We start from the raw sequence: 9694 nt of genomic DNA, 5'->3' as shown, positions 1-9694 counted from the left end.
ATACTACAAATTTTAAGAAAACAATCTTAAAAACTTTGAAATTTATAATAGTATTCACGTTTTCGGTTGATTTTATTTATTTGGATACATTTTTTACGTTATAAAATCTGTTTATTGAAATATTACTCCTTGATTGCCGACTCTTCGTCGATATTCTTATGCAGATCGACCTAGCTCCGTAAAAGTAACTTTGAGCGTACTTTGTACCGTGTTCTTGTCAAACATGATTTGCTGTTATTATTGTTAGCGTCCGAATACTTACGTTATTAACAAAGGGCGAACAGTACGGTTACCATCAGTTTGTCACTGACATAAACGCCGTCGAGAACGTTATTTACTTTCTATACATCCCGTTTGCACGAATATGCGAGTGCGAGCGAGATGTATAGAAAGTAAATTACGTTCTCGACGGCGTTTATGTCAGTGACAAACTGATGGTAACCGTACTGAACTAGATCGAGTCCAACGGAGGAGGACTTCGGTTGATATTGAACTGCCGAACGAAATGCAGTAGGGTTTAGCAGACGATAAAGAAGGTTTTAGCATTTTGTATTTGAATAAATCTGTAATGAAAATCTTGATTGACTTTAAATGCAATGTAAAATCTCAACAAGAAGAGACTGGTCTAACACTTAGACGATATTCAATTCTCTAAATATTATCAAAACCCCTATCAAGAAATGAATTTCGCAGCGCAGACTGCCAATATTAAATTGAGGGTTGAAGTATCGCCATAACCTAGTAAATTATTACTAACTAGCGACCCGCCCCGGCTTCGCACGGGTAACAAATTATACATAAACCCTCCTCTTGAATCACTCTATTTAAAAAAAACCGCATCAAAATCCGTTGCATAATTTTAAAGATCTAAGCATACATACAGACAGACAGACAGACAGACAGCGGGAAGCGCCTTTGTTTTATACTATGTAGTGGTATAGTTTGTATCACCTGTTCGAAAAACCATATCTAATCTAGTCAGGCAATTAAAGGTTGTGTATGAAATCTTTGCCGAAATTCATTTTTAGTTTTTGGAGAGTATAATTTAATTTTGCCATTACGTGGCAAATCAACACAATAATTCGTAGGTACTAACTTAACTAACCTAACTTCACGCGCGGTTACACCAGCTGTATGTTTGCACTTGCACATCAACTTCAAATCATCGGCGAAAAGGTAGAACGCCACAAATAGCTTAATACTTGCTGGTACGCAGCCTTGTGTACGTAATAGTAGTTTATGTGACTGCTACATAATGAGAGGCATTAAAATACGAGTGTGGGTTTAAGAAACGAACGGTAGTGAGTTTCTTAATAGGATGACACGAGTGTTTTAATACCTAATTATGTACAGTTACATACACTACTTTATCTAAACACATACTTAAAACGAATTAAAAGATCAAATGGCGGTGAATGAAATTTTTTTCAAGCATGTCACGCATCCGTAGTTTTTTTAAATTACTAGACAAAAGAATGAAGTCCCTAATCTCATGTCACTCGAGATCAAATATCGTGCGGTTTATAATAAAAAAACATACTAAATTGACGTTTCGTATCGATAACTATTTTAATACCTATATGGATACTAGAATAGAGACCCACTTGAGTATTGACTGCTGTTCCAAATTTAAACTCATAACCTTACAACAATCTATAACATTATGTACATTAAAGTACAAATTTTCCTACTACCACAGATAAGAAAGTTCTCATAGTAAAATTTGTTGTAATAAAGCTGGTCATTTCCTACTGTTTCTGAACGCATTATAGAGCACTAATGAGATGTGTGTAGATAAAATTGTATTATATTACACTTTTTATTAAATTCATCTGGGTTTTATGAAATAAAAAGTAAGTATTTGAATTATCCGTTTTATCCGGATATCCGGATACTAAAATAATAAATATTCCAAATATCCGGATACGAAAAATGGGCGGATATCGCAAGCCCTAGTCTGAGTTACAAGGGTGTTATCTCGTAAGTGGTTCAAGCGAAGGCACGGAGACCTAAATAATTGGTTTCAGTCATCGCGTCCCGTTTGATACTTTGTCAGATGATAGTTTTGGTGCTATTGTTAATTAAAAAACACATCTGGATCACATGAACATATATTAGATTTTATTTATTTATTTATTTGCTTGATATGCTCATGTGACCAGCTGACGGTGATTCCACCGCGATACAACCGGCTGACGAGTTTTTTTATTAACAATAGCACCTAAACTATCATCTGACAAAGTATCAAGCGGGAGGCGATGACTGAAAAAAAAAATTTTTTTTACATGTTCATGTGACCAGCTGACGGTGATTCCACCGCGATACAACCGGCTGACGATTATTTTTATTAACAATAGCACCTAAACTATCATCTGACAAAGTATCAAGCGGGAGGCGATGACTGAAAAAAAAATTTTTTTTTACATGTTCATGTGACCAGCTGACGGTGATTCCACCGCGATACAACCGGCTGACGATTTTTTTTATTAACAATAGCACCTAAACTATCATCTGACAAAGTATCAAGCGGGAGGCGATGACTGAAAAAAAAAATTTTTTTTACATGTTCATGTGACCAGCTGACGGTGATTCCACCGCGATACAACCGGCTGACGATGTTTTTTATTAACAATAGCACCTAAACTATCATCTGACAAAGTATCAAGCGGGAGGCGATGACTGAAAAAAAAATTTTTTTTTACATGTTCATGTGACCAGCTGACGGTGATTCCACCGCGATACAACCGGCTGACGATTTTTTTTATTAACAATAGCACCTAAACTATCATCTGACAAAGTATCAAGCGGGAGGCGATGACTGAAAAAAAAAATTTTTTTTACATGTTCATGTGACCAGCTGACGGTGATTCCACCGCGATACAACCGGCTGACGATGTTTTTTATTAACAATAGCACCTAAACTATCATCTGACAAAGTATCAAGCGGGAGGCGATGACTGAAAAAAAAAATTTTTTTTACATGTTCATGTGACCAGCTGACGGTGATTCCACCGCGATACAACCGGCTGACGATGTTTTTTATTAACAATAGCATCTAAACTATCATCTGGCAAAGTATCAAACGGGAGGCGATGACTGAAAAAATATTTTTTTTTACGTGTTTCGGTGGCTGCCATTCCTCAACCCACCAACGGAGCGGCAGCTGACGTCCACGAGGATTCATCATACGTAGCCGTTAACCACTATAGGAGTTATCGCCTGGGAGGCGATTGGTCATGGAAACCTGTTCGTGGCTCGCGGTCTATTATGACGGTGTACAATACATAGGTACAGGAAATTCTTTGTTATTAAATCAATACGTCATTTCTTCAGTTTGTTTTTATGAAAATTTTATGTCGGTTGCGTCAATTTTTTTATATCTTGCTATTAGCATAACCTGCATAACATAATGTGCTATAGAAAACATGTTTCATTTGGGCGCCACTAGCACAACAAAAAGAGGGAGGATTTCGTTATCTGCCTCTCGCTCGAATACACAAGAGTGATAGAGGCAGATAATGAACTTTCTATCTTCGAGTTTCGCAGTAGGCCCTTGTAAAAAACCGCCTTGATTCACCAACGTCACATTCATTTGTATCTGTGAAAACTTGCCAAAAACTGTTTAAAGCATAGTACCTATGTATTAAGTTACACTATGGTTTACGATAAGTGCTAGTGCTGCACTCTGGCGGCAGAACATTGCAGTAATACCCCCATTGGAAGTTGAGCCCTAAACATTAGGTAGAATCGAGTACGGAGAAAATATATTTATTAAACAATAAAACAATGCAGTCAATTTATAAAACCTGTACAATGTATTTGATACAGGAATTGGTACTTAATTTGAAAAGGAAACTACAGGTAGTAAAATACATTCTGAGTATTTACAAAATGTCTCCTATCTAGGTACTATTTCTATCGTTCAGATATTTGTATTTATATGGGACAATTAGTTTGAAAAACATGTAGATTCTATTAGGTATTTGAATAAGGTTCAAAATGTCACAGATTTCCAAGCAAAAACCTCCTTAAGAACATAACCGTTACAAAATTAACACAAATAGGGAACATATCGGGGCGGTCAAGGTGTTCACAAATAACTGGAGCCTCTTTTATAAAGTAATGAAAGTGCACGTTCAGATATTTTTGAGAACCTTGGCCGCTCCGATATATCTGATGGCGACTGTACAAAGTCCATACCTACAAAGTTAAAGATAACAACATGAACAATAAAAACCAACATTGGAAGAAGTGGAGGCACTCAGATATTGATTATAAAAGCTCAAAAATATCTAAAAAAAAACTCGAAGCGAAGCGAAGTTATGTAAAGATAATTTTTTGAGCTCTTACACATCAAAGACACAATATATAAATACTAAAACAAAGTAACTTTAGTTGGTATATAAACGAGACAAATGCAAAACACAAAATATGGCCGATTTAACAACTCTCGCCTAAAATCGGTTAAATAACACAATTAATTAATTTATCCTCAATGCATTTCTAGATTTTTTAGATCCATGTCAACTGTTAATACTCGTACCATTTGTACAACTTAGACCAATCAACGAAGCTGCAGTGCAGAATTCTATAGTGTACAGACCTACAAATATTTCATGCCGGCTGTACACACACATTGAGAATTCGAGGCCGAGGCCGCTAGGTAGGGTTGCCAGATGGTCGGGATTCGGCGGGATTCTCCCGATTTTTAGCAAGTGTTCCCGATTCCCGACAAAGTGAAAATTGTCCCGAAAAACAGATTCACGTTATAAAACAATAATTTCAAGTTCCGAACTGTGGTCGAGCGAGCAAGCGACCCGCGTCGAGCCCGTCAGCGCGCGCAAGGGGCGCGCGTGGCGAGTTTGGGCAGGGCAGCTGACGTAGTGCCAATAATGTAAAATATCGTTGTTTTTAATACAATTAATTTAATTTGAATGATTTTTTTCCCGACTTAAGACCCAAAATCCCGAAAAAATGATATTTTTTCCAGATAATAGCGCCTTTCGATCTGGCAACCCTACCGCTAGGGGCGCTAGTGTGCCATAGGGCCTATGTAAGTTCTCGCGAAAACATTGAAATATGTAGACGTCCTAAGCCTATAATGTCAGTGGCGCTAAATGTCAACTGATGGTGAACAACTGAACTATAGGTAGGTACTTAGAAAATGCAATTTTATACATACTTGATGATATATAAGGTGTCTAAAATGCCACTCTTCGTTGATTAGGGTAGATCGTAGTTGTCATAATTTATTACTAAACTAAAAATTATAGAAGAGGATAGGATAAACAGTAAAGTTCAAGAATTACAAAGGAGATTTTTCGTACAGTTAGAATTTGAGAAGACATTATTAAATACTAATTAATATAATAATGGAGCAAAAACTGCAACAGTATAGAATAGAGCTAGGTTTACCTAAAATATGTAAACTGAAGAGTTTACGTTAGCAATAGCTTAGTAGTAAAAATCACAATTATACTAACTAGTAATAAGTACCAAAAAGGTCCTCTTTTCATAAAAATTACAAGTGGGTCATTGTAAATAAAATCCGTCCCCCCAACTTTATTATTCATTCTGTGTAAATTTTAGGTTATTTGTGCCATGTTCAACCAAAAGGGTACTTATCGTCCGTATCGTCGGTTGTTAATAAGGTGGCATTTCCATATAGCTTTAATTTGAAATCAACCTTATCGACAACCGACAATGTTGGTTGCCTTTGGTTGAAAACGTCACATTTTCCATACAACCACGTGTTCTTTCGATTTTTACAGAAGAAAAAAATCCATTTCGTTACCTTCACCACGTATAGTCGTGACGTAATGGAAATATGAAAAATACGAAAATTTAAGGACTTTTTCTCTCCTCGTGGTTACATTTGGCATAATAAAATAAAATAATTTAAAAATCTAAAATATTGGGGATACGGATTTTGAAAAACATGTCGTCACTGCAAGCTTTGTGATGAAGGAATTAGATATAGACATACCTTCTTAGGTAATATTATACTACATTTAATAAATATAGTGTCAACAATTCGAAGACCTAGTTAAAGTCAAATAAACGGATCAAACTGTAAAAATAAAGGTGAACGTTTTAGAACTTTGACACAGTAATTAATAATTATATGTAAGTGTCAGAACACGAAAATTATAAACTACTTTTGACAGTCCCAATCATTCATGAAATTGTATTGTAGTACGATTACGAATCGTAAAACGAAGTGACGAAGAAAATCTATTTTATTTTGACTAAAATTGAGTGGAAATAGTTTTACAAATAACAGAGTGAATATGTTCTAAAAAAACATACACAGGTCTACCGTTGCTTAGCTCATGCCTTCTTTTGAAGTAAGAAGACACATTGAGCAATAAATTTAGACCTAATACCAATTGAATAAGGTTTACTTTTGCCCGCATTCACAACCGCGTCTCTAAACGTACGAAGTTCGTTGTGAACATAAGATTCTTGCATTCCTAACGCAATAAACATCAATATTAATTATTATATAATAAAACAACAGACAGGCTAGCATTAACTGACTGAATGGGGTTGGCCAGTCGAAGTATTTTACAGTTGGCGCCAGTATAGGTTTAACCTGGCAATTTTGAATTTTATGCCGTTTATGTTAAATCCTATACAACAAAACTAGAGGCGGGTAAAACCTATGCTGACGCCATCTATGAAAACCTTTGGCAATTGCCAACGCTATTATCCTGACACGATACTCATCTACACTTTATTTTTATGCATTAGCATAGAGAAATAAAGTAAAAATACATAGATTGCTCACTCCATACATCAGTTTTGATACCAAAAAGAATATTAATTTCAGTGTCTACATCTAGCTTCGAGTAGCGGAACTATCAGTACTGCTACTTGACAATAGATGTAGCACCGACCGGAAAGTCTTATGCTCAACAACATACGACTGATGTATGGAGTGAGCAATCTCTGTATTTTTTTCTCTATGGCATTACTATTCCGTCTATAAATAGGTAATAAACTAAATAAAGAAAATGGAAGAGAAACTGATATCGTAGTCATTTGTATAAAAAAATGTTACAAACTCTTATTGTAATTTAATGACTCGACACAAAGATGACTTCGTTAACAAAAAAAATCACGTGACTAAATAAAACCCCACTTTTAGCTATCGCAAATTTTATGTTATATAGATGGACAACCAAATCTTGTCAGTAGAAAAAGGCGCGAAATTCAAATTTTCTATGAGACGATATCCCTTCGCGCCTACATTTTTCAAATTTGCCGCCTTTTTCTACTGACAAGATCTGCTTGACCAAGTATATCTAATATCTACTCAGGTTAAAAAAACTCCCGATTATAATAGAAGGAAAAAAATACTAAAAATAAATCATGTACTTTTCGTATTTCTATTTCGTTATCGCCATACAAGATTATACAGAGTGGAAAAACGGACTGGAAAAAAATATGACATTTTCTTCTTTTGGATTACAACTCGTGAATCTGAGTAGAAATATTTTCATGACATGCAAATGTTTGTATAAAAAGAAAAATAGCAAAATTCATCGCCTTCGGCAAAACTCGAACTTGCGACCTTTAGGGCTTATTTAGATGGTGGCGAGAACTCGCAGGCGAGTTTCATTACATTGCGTTATTTGATCGGTCGGCTGAATTGTTGTAACCTCAATGGTCCGCAATGTAACTAAAATCGCATGCGAGTTCGCGCGCCGTGTAAATGAGCCCTTAGGAACAATGGTCCGATCGCTACCAACTGAGCTACGGCCGGGGACGGTGAAATTTACCATTTTCCCTTTTAATATAAAAATGTTGTAGTATCGTTTTTCTTGATAAAAATTAGATCATAACTTGCTAATAAATAACAGATTACCATGTTTAAATAGCTAGCCGAGAAAGGATATAGGACTTATCGGAGCAAAAAGCACCCTGTACAAGTGTACACATTTAGGCCATAAACAATAGAATTACAACGCCTAAGGTTGTCAGTTTGACTAGAGGGCAGAGAGTTATACAGGGTAATTTTTGGACGGTTAGCCATATTGTGCGAGGTGATTAGGTAGGTCATACTGAACAACTTTTTCTATGGGACTAACTCCGAAATCACATAAATTTTTTTGGCCGTTTCATAGATTTTGGTAGAGTGGAGTGGAGTCGACGTTTTCTATGGGAAGGCCAATTTTTTTTTGGGATTTCGGGGTTGGTCCCATAGAAAAAGTTGTTCAGTATGTTCGTATGACCCTATGACCTACCTTGCACAATGTGGCTAACGGTCCAAAAATGACCCTGTATATAATAAGCACGAAGAATTTGCTTTCCTATATCCTTAGAGTATACAACCAAACGGAGACGCCTTGTCTGTAATTTTCTGTAAAAAAACAGTCTGCCGATTTTTGCGGGGGAGGGGCACGTCATGACGTCAAATGTATGCGTCGTAAAAATAGCCATGTCAGATAAACGTCAGTCCATACATTGTGTTCATACACAATGTATGGCGCCAATGGCGGCCAATGGTCATCCATTGGCCGCCTATTTTCGACAGATGGGTACGCCTGATAATGGCTACTCCGTTTGGTTATATCCTCTAATGGCGTTATTCATAAACGGCTGCTAACTTAATCAGTTGATGATCGTCGTTTGTCCCTATCTGTCGTTATGCCATAGAGAGGGACAAACGACGATCATCAGCTGATTAACTTAGCAGACGTTTATGAATAAGGCGGTAAGCCTATATATCTATCACCCGCGCATATTTATATTGCTGTCCTTCTCGCACAGTGACATTAATCGCCGGCGTCATCGGCGGGACAGTAATATAAACACGTGCGATAGAGATAGAAACAGGCGAGTCGATGTACGTAATTCTTCATGCGTAGAGTTCATACTTTAGATTACTTACATGGGCTTCTTAAAGCACCGGCAAAAATCAAATCAAACTAGCATTCCTAGAACGATTTTAGACGCAATATAAGCTCATGAGTTGTTACCATGACAACACACATATTATTAATAGTTCGAGAAATAGGCCCCTATGGGCTTACAGTAAAAACAATACGATTTGTTATTTGTGTCGCTTAACTTCAAACTCGGGTAAACCCATTCGACCCTCTCAGCAAATATCTACCCTACCTTTTCTTAATACCAAAATCGCATAATCTGACAGATGGATTTACCCGAGTTTGAAGTGAAGCGACTCATTATTAAAACTCGAATTTTCTCGCATGATATCGTATAACTCCATGGCCTCTAGTCGCACTTAAATGGCACTAAATATACTTACAATATCGCTAAAGCTTTGGATTCCACCGAAAGCGGTGCCGTCATATAGCGGCCGTCTCCATACAAATACTACGACATCCATATTTAGCCGTATTATTTAGTATGGAGACGGCCGCTATATGACGGCACCGCTATCCTAGGAAACCGATCTTAATCCTAACACAATAGTGTGTGACCTTACTTTGATTTCCCACAGCCCATTGGGGGACGCCAATCCAATTACGAATCGGTTCTTCAATCTTCAGTTTGAACGTCAGATGGTCAATAATATTGCGCAATGATTATCTATTCATTCATTTTGTAAAGGAAAAACCGGCCAAGTGCGAGTCGGACTAGCGCACGGAGGGTTCCGCACCATCAACAAAAAATAGAGCAAAACAAGCAAAAAAAACGGTCACCCATCCAAGTACTGACCCCG

Source organism: Cydia amplana, chromosome 10, assembly GCF_948474715.1.
Source record: "Cydia amplana chromosome 10, ilCydAmpl1.1, whole genome shotgun sequence".
NCBI lineage: Eukaryota > Metazoa > Arthropoda > Insecta > Lepidoptera > Tortricidae > Cydia > Cydia amplana.
Note: the sequence above shows the minus strand (reverse complement) of the source record.